Source organism: Vicugna pacos, chromosome 35, assembly GCF_048564905.1.
Source record: "Vicugna pacos chromosome 35, VicPac4, whole genome shotgun sequence".
Lineage (NCBI taxonomy): Eukaryota > Metazoa > Chordata > Mammalia > Artiodactyla > Camelidae > Vicugna > Vicugna pacos.
In genome coordinates this window covers 19,854,304-19,866,896 of record NC_133021.1, presented here as the reverse complement: position 1 = coordinate 19,866,896, position 12,593 = coordinate 19,854,304, and the positions used below count along the sequence as shown (strand labels likewise).

The 12,593-nt window shown below is 35.9% G+C and overlaps 1 pseudogene; it reads right to left on the bottom strand.

Annotated features, from left to right (window-relative positions):
- Nucleotides 1-661: 661 nt before the first annotated feature.
- LOC140691412 (AP-1 complex subunit sigma-2 pseudogene) lies at nt 662-10,846 on the bottom strand (annotated as a pseudogene).
- Nucleotides 10,847-12,593: the final 1,747 nt, after the last annotated feature.

The window sequence follows — 12,593 nt, the reverse complement described above, 5'->3', positions numbered from 1 at the left end:
ATAAGAAACTGTTACTAAAAATCCCTGGTAAGTCAACATTTCCATTTTATTTGGGGGTCATCAAAAATAGTCCAACTAAGTGACTAAATGATTATGACCACAAAAAATTTCTCTCAGGAGTCAAATATTCTTTGGCCTTAAAAACAACATACTTACTATTATTGAAACAGCTGATCTCTGTTCCCCGTCCCAGGTTCAGAAGTCTTTTAAAGAATTTTTAGTGTAAAACAGCATCATTCCATTTTAGTCTTTTGTGGATTCCCTTTGTTTTAAGGTATTTAGTTTCTAATAAGGGTCTTTGGTATAAATTTATTTTTCTTTAAAGTTTCAACATACAGTGAAATTTTCCTTCATTTGATATGTGACATGTCAATTCCCTTTATTCTCATATATACTGAAATGCGGCACTGGCCTTTGGTTTCATAAAATCAGGTTTCACATAATTTAAGTTTCTTTTGCCAAAGACAGTAAGTAATAAGTTGCCTGATCTTGTCATTTTCATAGATGCACATAATCAGATTAAGAGAAAGAGGCCTATAAACTTTAAAATAGGAAGAAAAGTTACTTTTCTTTTTCTGCATTCATTCTAATTCCTATGTAAGTCCCTTGTTATCGCTTCATTAACCAAAGTTCCCTTTAAAAAAAGGTTGTGTAGGCCTGAATGAAGCAGCTTAGCAGAACAGTAATGCTGAAAAGACGTCATCTTACACCATTAGCTAACATGGACATGAAGGCAGTGACCGTCTACAGGGTGTGAAATGCCACAAGAAGTCATCAACAGGGGAGGAGAGTTATGTCAGTCCAATTTCTTCAAGAACACTACGTGGGGTTTCAGCTTCCTCCTGCAGTGGATCAGCCTGCTCAATTGCTTTATGGACATTTTTCTTGGATGTTTCCTGAACTTCCCCTCCGAAAAGACACTCATCCGAAATAAAATCAGCCTTCTCAAAATTAGAGATGATATCAAGTTCACACACACTGCCAAAATACTTGTCAAGTAATTCCACATAACAATGAATTATTTCCAGGGTAATTAGTTCATTGTCCTGATCCTCAATAGCACAGCAAAAATACAGACTGGCATATCTTTTGTAAACAATTTTCAGACCTCGCCATTCAAGAAAGCTGCACATTTTAGGTTTCCGTGCTAAAACGGTTTGAACAAGTTCTCTTGTGATCTTTTTCTCCTCTTTGTCTGATAATGGGACTTACCATTTCTGCAGTCGAAGCTTTCCCTGACGACTAAAAAGCAACATAACCTGCACGGCGGCCGCGGGCCGCGGGCGCGGCGGGGCTTGGCCGGCGGCGGCGGGGGCTGAGGGCAAGGCCCTGTCGCTGAGCTGAGGAAGGGAAGTCGTGTCGCGGTGGGGAGCTTAATTAAATTTCTATTAGAAACGTATTTAGTCACACATTGATTTGGAGAAAATTGCTATATTTAAAATATTGCTTATTTCTAACCATAACCATGTTATATCTCTTCTTTTATTTAGATTTCAGCAGTAACTTCTTGCACATCTTTTGTTAGATTTGTACTGATACTTTATCTTTGATGTTGTTGCTTTTACTGTCGAAAATGGCATCTTCTTCTTAAATTGCATTTTCTACTTTATTGCTAGAATATTGAAGTCAGTTGAACTGATACATTAATATTGCTAAACTCATTAATTTTAATGATTTGTCAATTATTATGAATTTGGATCTAAAAATGTGTTCCCTACTAATGGTGATGTTTTTCCTTTCCTTTCCAATCCTTGTGATTTTTATTTATTCCTCTTTTCTTAGATTACTGACTAATACCTTCTGGAAAATACTGTATAAAAATGGTGATAGCTGACTTTCTTGGTTTTATTTCTCTGTTTCAAGGGAAATGCTTTTCAAATTTCCCATTGAGTGTGGGTGTAACATGCTTCTTTTAAAAGTTAAGAATATTTCCTTCTATTCCTGGTTTGCTGAGGGACATATGAATTTTGACTTTTATAAAGTGCTTTTTCCTTATCTAGTGAGATAACCACTCATGTAGCAAATTCCCCTAATAAAATGAACTCTCCAGTGTTGATACAAAGTTACATCTTTGCACTAAACACAACTTAATTTTTTATATATTGGAGAATTTGGATTGTAACTTTCAAAGTTTTATATCTATTTTTATGAATTGGAAGCTTTATGTCTAGTTTTAAGAATTGAGAATTACCTGTGGATCTTTTTTTCTCATGTCCATTTCTAATTTGAGCAACATGGTCATTTCAGCTTCATTTAATTCAACATCAGGCTTTTGAATGCCTTTTTTTGTGCTAAGCGCAGTTCTGATGCTTTGGAGAAAGCACGTTAAACAGTCAAGATCCCTGTCCTTACCATTTAACATAGAAAAACATAATAAATGATAAATGGAATAAATAATTAAGCTCTATAATATATTAGAAGATGATATGTACTTTGGAAAGAATAGCACATGGACAAAAAAAGGATCAAGGAAGCAAGGGAGGGAGGTGAGTTACAATTTCTAATAGAGTGGTTAGTGGAGTTGTCATGGAGAAGGTGACATTTGAGCAAAGCTTTGAAGAAGGTGAGGACATGAGACATGCGGGTATCAGAGACAAAAGCATTGCAGACAGAGGGTCAAGTTACTACAGAGATCCTGAGGTATGCATGTCCATCAGGTGTTCCAGAAACATCAAGATAACTGTGTGGCTGGAGAGGGTAAGTGAAGGAAAGAGCCATGCGGTATGCAGTCAGAAAGGCAGTATAGTCAGGTTCTGTAGGGCCTTGGGACTATAAGAACCTGGTCTTTCTCTGCGAGAGACCAGGAGCAGCTGTAAGATGTGAGCAGGAAGATGACATGATGTCTTACATTTTAGGAGCACTACTCCAGCCACTGTACTGAGAAAAGACTACAGGGAGGCAGAGAAAGAAGCAGGGACATGTCAGGAGATTATTCCAATGATCCAAGCAGGAGACTAGGGGAACTGGCAGTGGGAGTGATGAGAACTGCTCAGATAACAGATATTTTTTGGGAAAGTGGATCCAGTAGAGTTTCCTGACAGATTGGATGTGGGGTGTGAGAAGAAGAAAGGAATGAGGAATGGTTCCAAGGTTTGAGTATGAGCAACTGGAATGGGGAAGACCAAGTAAGTAGGGCAGGTTTGGTGGGGAGTCGGGGGAAATCAGAAACTTAGTTATAGACGTTGAGTTTGAAAAGCACCTTAGACATCCAAGTGGAGGTGCCTAGTGTCAGTCAGATGTATCAATCTGGAGTTCAGGCAGGAGAGAGGTATGTGTTTATGAGTGAATATGAACCAAGAATTGGATGTAGAGAGAAATAAGAGCTAAGCATTCAGGCCTAAGAAGTCAGGGAAAAAATGATCTCACTTAGGAAACTGAGCAGTGACAAAATTTTTGTTTTTATTTTTGGGGAACCATATATGTGATAAACATGACCAACCTCTGTTGTGCCCATCTGCTGCTCTTGCAGTTCTGCCACTATTTCGGGACAAGCAGAGCTGATCCCAAGTAACAACTTCTACCTTTTGCAAAACCCACCAATCAGCATTTACCCTACAGCATACCTCATCTACTTAACAACTTCTGCCTCCCCAGACCTGACTGAGGCCTGCTGGTGGGAAAGTTCATCCCAGCTCCCCCCTCTTTCAGACACGCCCCTTTCACTTTCAATATACCCACGGGAATAAATAACCAGGCCTGTATGCAGAAAAACGGGCTGCAGTCTAGCTGGAGATCCTTTCTGCATGTTTTCTAAAAATAGACTTGACTGTACCCTTTAACTGTCTCTCCTTCCTTTCTTTCTCTCTGACGCTGACAAAATGTAGTATGAATTCAGGCCCTAAACCATTCTGAATGTGAGCTTGTGGCAAGTTCTTAGGAAACTTTTTATGTTTGCCTTCTTCATTAAGATGCCTGCCATGGTGGGATATAGATACCTCCCGGGTCAAGTCTCCAGGCCAACCTCTTCCCTCTCTCAGCCCTCTAATGACCCAGAAAATTTTCTCTAAACATCTAAACTACTACATTGCTCTGGTCAGATTTGCTGTTAGATTGGTTTTAGGTACAAAAAGTTAAAGGAGTCCGGGATGACCACAAGGATTTTGGACTAACAAAGTAATAGAGAGTAGTTGTTTACTGAAATGGAGAAGACGGATGAATAATTTTTCCTTTATAGAATAAGCACAGAATCAAGAGTGGAAGAAGTGCAAGGTAAAACAATTGATATTTTGATGAAGATTTCAGAACTTGCAAATACATACATATAAATCGCAAATTAGAGTCCTCTACTGCAAAGCAATCACCTCGGGAAATCTTTCATTTATTCTAATGAGGCTGACATTTCAAAATCTTTTGGGGACTTTTTTTTTTTTCAAAGATTGTCATCAAAACCTTTGGAATATTTTTTAAATATCCTCTTGAGTAGTAAATCTCTGGTTTGTGAAAGTGAATTTGCTTTTTAGAAACAGTGAAAAAAAATCATCTAGTGCTGAGCCTGTTGAAAATGGTAGTTGATCAAAGTAGGGAATGATTATTTGGGATCACAAATGCATATGACCACAATTTAACGACTGGCTTTCTACTGTGATGTCTACACTGGCTTGTGCATATCTCAGCTTAGGTGATCTATGTGTATTTACTGATGATAAGACTTTACAGCATGACCAGTGACCCTGGCCAGAGTGAGTCAAAATCATACACATAAATCTGAATGAGTAATTGTAGGGCGGCAGAAGGATTCCACACAGTTTCTAATGTATTTCGCCCCTTTGTTTATCCACTGGAGCTCAGGCTAGCCCTACTGAGGATAGTGCTTGTCAGTGGTGCTGACTTTGAATGACAAAGTCTTCACATAACCTTCAAGCAAAGCCTCAGTCCAAACCTATCACCGGCAGCCCAGGGAATCCCTCAGCAGCAATAAATGTCTCATATTCATTTTTCACTGGATAACACTATGGCTCTCAGTCCTGGAAGAAAATCGCATACAGCTCTATTACATTTTAAATGCTCCTGATTCCTTTCCTTACTGGCTTCCCTTTAAGGGGGAAAAAAATTGGGGGTTTTTTGCATTTATTTTTTCATCCATTTGTGTCATTTTTGTTTCCTTTTCAGTTAAAATGTCCTAGGTAATTGTATTATAAACAATCTTAAGGGATTCTCACACCCACTTTAACATGATTTTCATATAACAAATATAGCTCTCTTGGCTTTTGTGACAATGTCGACAATTTTGAATCATTTTACCATTAAAGTATGAAGCTGGCAGGCATAATAAAATATTTCTACTTCTCTTTGCATAATATATATTTTAAGAGAAAAAACTATGGATTTTACATGATAAGTTTCTAATGCAAAAACAGCTAATGAATATGATGTCTGACTTTCTGGACTGCATAAATCATGCATTTGTAGATAGCTGAGTGATTTGTATTAAGCTTAACCAAGTTGTGTTCCTGTTTTTCCCATGAAAAGTCATGATAGTTCTGAGCTGGATTAAGAAATATAGAATTAAATACCACAAAATGATTATACTTACATTTAGAAGATAATTTTAAGATGCTATAGTTTAATAGTTAAGATGTTATTTATATTAACTCATGGTTAATTCTCATAATTCTTTATTAAAATTGAAGTATAGTTGATTTACAATATTATATTAGTTTCAGCTATACAACATAGTGATTCAATATTTTTATAGATTATACTCCATTTAAAGTTACTATAAAATAATGATTATCTTTCTCTGTGTTGTGCAATATATCCTTATAGCTTATTTATTTTATACATAGTAGTTTGTACCTCTTAATCACTTACCCCTAGGATGCCCCCCATACACCCTCTCCCCAGTGGTAACCACTAATTTGTACCTTATATCTGTGATCTGTTTCTCTTTTGTTCATTCCTTTGTTTTATTTTTTAATATTCCACATATAAGTGATAACATAAAGTATTTGTCTTTCTCTGTCTGACTTATTTCACTATCATAATTCCCTCTAGGTCCATTCATGTTGTTGCAAATGGCAGAATTTGCAACATTTTTTATTCATACATACACCCCACATCTTTTTTATCTTCTTTTTCTTTCATCAGTTGATGGACACTTAACATTGCTTCTGTATCTTGGCAACTGTAAATGATGCTGCTATGAACATTAGGGTGCATATGTCTTTTTAAATTAGTGTTTTCTTTGGATAAAAACCCAGGAGTGAAATTGCTGGATCATGTGGTAGTTCCATTTTTAGTTTTTTGAGGAACCTCCATACTGTTTTCCATTATGGCTGCACCAATTTACATTACTTCCAACAGTGTATGAGAGTTCTCTATTCTCTACATCCTCACCAACGTTTGTTCCTTTTGATGATAGGCATTCTGCCAGGTGTGAGGTGATACCTCATTGTGGTTTTGATTTGCATTGTCCTGATGGTTAATGATGTTAAGCATCTTTTCATGTGCCTGTTGGCCATCTGCATGTCTTCTTTAGAAAAAAAGTCTTTTCAAGTTTTCTGCTCATTTTTAATTACTCTTTTATATTGAGTTGTATGAGTGATTTATATATTTTGAATATTAATTCTTTATCAGTCATATTAATTGCAAATATTTTCTCCCCTTCAGTAGGTTGTCTTTAGAACAAATAACTCTAAAATTTATATTGACCCACCAAAGACCTTGGATAGCCAAAGCAATCTTGAGGAAAGAAAAAAGAACAAAGCTGGGGGTATCAGACTCACTGACTCCAGACTATAACTCAAGGCTACAGTAATCCAAACAGTATGATAGTGGCACAAAAGCAGACACATAGATCAGTGGAACAGAATGGGAGCCCAAAAATAAACCCATACACCTAAGATTATTTAATCTATGACAAAGAAGGCAAAAATTTGCAATAGAGAAAAAGACCATCTCTTCAATAAATGGTGCTGGGAAAAATGGACAGCTACATATCAAAGAATAAAATTAGAACATTTTGTCATGCCATATACAAAAATAAAATCAAAATGATTTAAAGACCTAAATGTTAAGACTAGAAGCAATAACACTCCTAAAAGAAAACAGGCATAAACTCTTTGATGTAAATTGTAGCAGTATTTCTTTGGACCTGTCTCCTAAGGTAAAGGAAACAAAATCTAAAATAAATGAAATTGGATGTAATTAAACTTAAAAAATTTTGCACAACAAAGGAAACCATCAACAGAAGGAAAAGTTTCATAATTCTTTTTTTTTTTAATTTTGGGATTTTTGCTATATGAAATACAAAACTGACACTGAGAATTTAGCAAAATTCACCTTATAAATTGCACAGAGATTCTGATGTCACACCAACTCAATGTACACATTTCAGCAACTTGCTTTTTAATTTTTTAAAAAATTTCTGTGATACACTGGGAGGGCAGAAAGGAGTCCAGGCAGAAATGTGGTTAGAAGGGCTCACCTTCACAAGAAGGGGTCCTGGACTTCCAAATGCTAGTGGCAGTGGGTCAAAGGTATCAGTCTCCTGATCATCAGCACATCCACTTGGCAAGGTGAGATGTAAATATTGGAAAATAAGTGAAGGGAAGTGACTTTAGGTGATTTCAAATTTCACGAGTGAATTCCTAGTCATGGTCAGTCTATGTGTTCAAACTACAAAGAAATTACGGCATGGACCATGTCTGCCTCTTCATCAGCTAATGGACGTAATACAAGATAAGCTAATCTAATCTGGAATCTAGTTGTTTTCAAAATTTTACATGAGAAAATCAAAAAATTGGAAATGTGTAGGCCATTGTGTGTTTTAAGAGCTACACTGAAATTTTGACGAATGTGTAATCTACACTCACACAAACACACTTTCTCAGGTGCTTTACACCAGATACAAAGGATATTGATTCACTTCAGCTTAACAAATATCCATTAAGTAGTTACTCAGGAAGGAAAGAAATAGAAATAAATGTGATTTTAATCTATTCTTCAATGACAAAGTATTATAGAATGGTAAGAATTCATTATGAAGAGGCACAGAAACAGAAACATTTATTATATTAAATGCAAATAAAAAATACCAAAATCCTCATAAATTTGAGTGAAGGTATGCAAAATTTACATACATCTGGACAAGAACTAGAAGATAATATTGAAAAATAAGAAGTTACAGCACAGTTACTTACACATTTATTCTCTGACCTAGCAATCTGATTTTAAGAAATATATCCCAAACGTACACAGGCAAAAATGCAGAATGGCATATATATGAGATTATTTATTGTGGCTTTATTTATAATAGCAGAAGACTTGGAAACAACCCAGATGTTCAGAGAAAGAGGACTTGTTGAGTAAACTATGGGACATTCACAAATAAGAATATTCTATAGCTATAAAGAAAGAAAGAATAATGATCAATATTGATATGGGACAGTCTTTAAAATTTATTATTAATTAAAAAAGCAAGGGGTAGAATAGCATTAATAGTTAGGAAATTAGAAAAATATCAATATATTTATTTATAGTTATGTTTCACTTATTTTTTTAACAATCACTGGCAAAAACTAAGAAAAGTGCTGAGCTACATTGGGAGAAAGAGCAGATGGAGGGGACACAGATTGAACTGACATTTCATGAAAATAATTCATTATTTTGGCTTTGGAATCTGTACATGCTTTATGCAAACTAAAAAATACAATCAAAAGGCAAGAAAAATAATTCCTAAATACAAAAAATAACCTGAAAGGAATTATCCTGTACATACAAATAAAATATAAAGTTAATGGTATAACCACAATGGCGATTGAATTTCTTCACCTGACTTGAAAGCACAGTGTTTTGAAGGAATTCTAGAGACATTGCATGAAACAGTATGTAATCTACCGTGGACTACTTCTATAAGTAGTTTTAATGCACCCTCTCTTAGTCTTATAATTATATAAAACACAAATTTCATGAACCCCTAGTAAAAGAAAACACTCAAGAAATAATAAAATAGTTTGAAGGACAGAAAAAATTGGTGACTTTTTGTTAGTATTTCTTTCAGAGACTATATCAAGAAGAAAGGTTAAAAAAAAAACACACTATTTTCAGACAGTGGGCTAGTATCTCCCCCTGCAAAAAATAATTCTCATATTTAAGTACACTAAAATTTTTGCTGTATGTTAATTCCTCCTTAAGAAACAAAATTAAGCACCAATATTAATATTAGTAGAGCAGTCATCAGAACCATAATTCATCTCACAACTGCCCAAATTAGTCATTTGGAGTTTTAGACATAATTTATTGACAAATTCATTTTTAATATTTCTCTGAGATCTCATTCTTTTAGAACCACCTTAATTTTTATTTAAAATAATTTTAAATGGGTCTTCATCACCTGTGCTATGTTCTACCCAACATTCTCTTCCAAGGTGATTTTTAAAACATTATACAAAATGACAAATCAGTTGGTGAAAGTATACTTTTAAAATATCATAAATCAAAGCAAAAAAATTTTAAACCTCAAAAGAGAAAATAAAAAAGGACAAAATAATGAACTAGGTTAATAGTAAAATATGTCAAAGTAGTCTTTCAAGAAAATGTCTGAAACCAATAGTAAACAATCAATATTTTGGAAATCATTAAATTTTGTACTAATAAGAACATTAGTTTAAAAGCCTTTGGAAATTTCTGATAAACATGGCTTTAAAATTTCAAAATTTCATGATGGCAGGAGTTAATGTCTTAAGGTATGGAAGGAACCCAGTGTACACCTGAACTAACCCGAATTAACTCAAGTTCTAAATAATGTCACAGTGTAAACATCTGTTGATTTGGTATCTAGGTTATTACCTTCCAAAACAAAATAAGGAACCCTCCAAAAACAAACAAAAAGTTTGGCTTCCAATGCACTTAAAATTTGGGTATCTGCCTGACGTAAGCAGAAAAGAAATGTCTTTGACGGGTAATAGGTGACCAACAGAATGGCTCAGAGGACTGAAGTGTGAGACTATACAGCTAGGAAAACCACTGACAGGTCTGGTGAGGGCGTTGCTGCTACACTCCCAATGCCCCAGCGCTGTTCAGTCTATGCTGCCACCAGCATCACTGCCAACCACTGCCCCCACAAGGCTCCCATCTCAAAATAAATGGCAGAGGTGTTCCTTTGGAAGAATCTAAACCCTGTATTCACAACTTATCTGCAAGAGAATCTGCAAGGGAAAGGAAAGATCCAGCATGTTTAACAGTAGGAGATGGGCTTTTCTTCCTACCAAGACTCATAACAGAGGATTTCAGATGCTGGGTTGATTTAAAAAAAAAAAAAAAGGCAAATACCCTCTCCAAGATGATTCTGGCAGGACTCTGGCAAGACACGCAGATCCAGAGTTACAATAACCTCTTAGCAGGATGTATTGCATTATTTATTTACTTGTGTTTCCTCCACTAAGTAAAAGCTCCTTGAAGGTGCCAGCTACGTCTCAATCACAGTCTAACATGTTAACGTACAATCTAACATTTAGTGCTTGGTACAATCTAACAGTCTAACTTGGTACAGTCAACATTCTGAGTAAACAGAGGAATGAATGAGTGAATGAATATGACTAGCATTCTTACTCCTCAGTGGTCATAGGCTTAGGGTGGATAGCTAATTCAGTTTCCTTGTCATAGTTGTCCAGAGCAGAGGTTGAAGCTTAAAAATCCGAAGACATTTTGGAAAACTTACTGGTGATAACTGTCTCTTCTGTGATGGGTCAGAAACTCTGGGATGTGAGCCCAGAAATTTGGACATGGAAGAATGAGAATCAATAAGATAAGGGCCTCTTGAAGCAGGCAGCTTCTGGAAAATATATGGATCTTCTTTCATTTCTGATAGAGCCTGCTTCTTATTATCTCTTCCTAAATGATCCATTGCAATTTGTGTCAGAGTTGGCTCTTTGGTAAAAATTAATAATTGATTCAAAAAAATGATTCATTACATATTCCAACGAAAAGTTCTGATTAGCATGTGACTAATTGGTTCTCGTCTCTTCAAAAGAAAAACCAGGACACACAAATTGAACTTTCAGGGGGTCAAGGAAAGGAAAATATATGACTTTGCAAATTCATCTCAGGAACTTTTCTGAAAGTTGTGATTAGATGTTTTCAAATGTTTCATCATTCAAGATTAGATAGGCTAAAAATAAGTATTCAAGGATGGCTTAAGGGTCATCTTAAGGGACCTTGTAAAGAGACTCTGTTACTCAAAAAGTTTTATAGAGATGATACATAATTCATTTAAAAAAGTAATTTGCAAACCATATTAGGTTAAGCCTGTAGAATTTTAGAAATAATGTAGAAGTGTTTTCAGTTCAGGAAACTTAGACATTTACTTAAATATCTAGCTGTAACTGAAATGCACATAAAAATGCATGCTGTGTAGAGAATGGATCCACCAGCACAATCTATGCAACTTAAACATTGGAAGTATTTAAACACCCAAAGATAGCCTTGACAAAATATTTGTTAGCCAATTTTAATTTTAAAACACAACCTGCTGAACTACCCATTTACTTCTGATAGTTCCTTGAAGCTAGCCGTTCAATCCAAAAATCTCAAAAATAAATTGGAGAACAATGTGTACTTTCATTCCTGTCCTATGCTTGATTAATTTTGTAGGGTAAATAGTTGTTTTTCCCCAAGCTGAATTTGTATGATTTTATAATTTTCTGCATGACCAAAAGGACACAGAAGCTTAGAGAAATATGTTACGTGGGATTTATTGTCCGCTTGAGGAGTCTACTTCTGGTTTTGTCCAGGAGAAAGGTTCAGGTCAGTAGCCTTAAAGCTCTGACTCAGGCGCTGACATAAGGATTCTCTCAATGGTAGGAAATGAGAAAAGGAAGATGTGGGCAAGGGGCAAGGGGCAAGGGAGGAAGCTGGTTATTTGTTAAGATGTATTTAAAGAGACAGGGACCTGGTGGAAGTGTGACTTGCAGGTGCTTTGTCTGTTTGTCTCCTTTTTCCCTCATCTATTTTCCCTTTTCCTGTAATTGAATTCTATTCTTGGAGGATTTTTCAACCAATATCCAAAGACATAAGAAGACAGAAAGTGAAGACAGCAAGGAGATTCAACCCTTCCTTGGAGTTCTGTGGCAAAGGGAAATAGAAAAATGGGCATTTACCATATGGAAGCACAGGAAGCTTCTCTCTCTTTTTTTTTTTTAAGGGAGAGAGAGGAGATCATTGTTGTGATGTCTTTGAGTGGACAAAAGGGAATAGGATCCAGAAACAAGTAGAGATGTTGGCTTTAGGTAGGAATGCAGTTAATTCATGGAAATAGGTGGTAAGGCAGGATGGGAGCTTGTGGAAGCAAGATCATCTGAAAAAGTGAGGATTGCCAAGGGGGTGCTGTAGGTTGGAGAAGAGATGCTTAAGTGTAAAATGATCAGGAGAGTGAAAGAGAGAGTGAAAGAGCACACAAATGGACATAGCATTTCCAGGCATCATTTGAGGTCAGTGGTCCCATTAGCATGGCTGGGTGCTCTTCTCCAGACAGGTTCAGCGGCACAGGTATAGGCCTTGAATGGGCCAAGTATGAATTTAACAAGAGTTGAGGCTTTACTATTAAGGGCACTGGGATGAGGTGGTGGGAGGAACATGGTAGCTGAGGGTGTAAG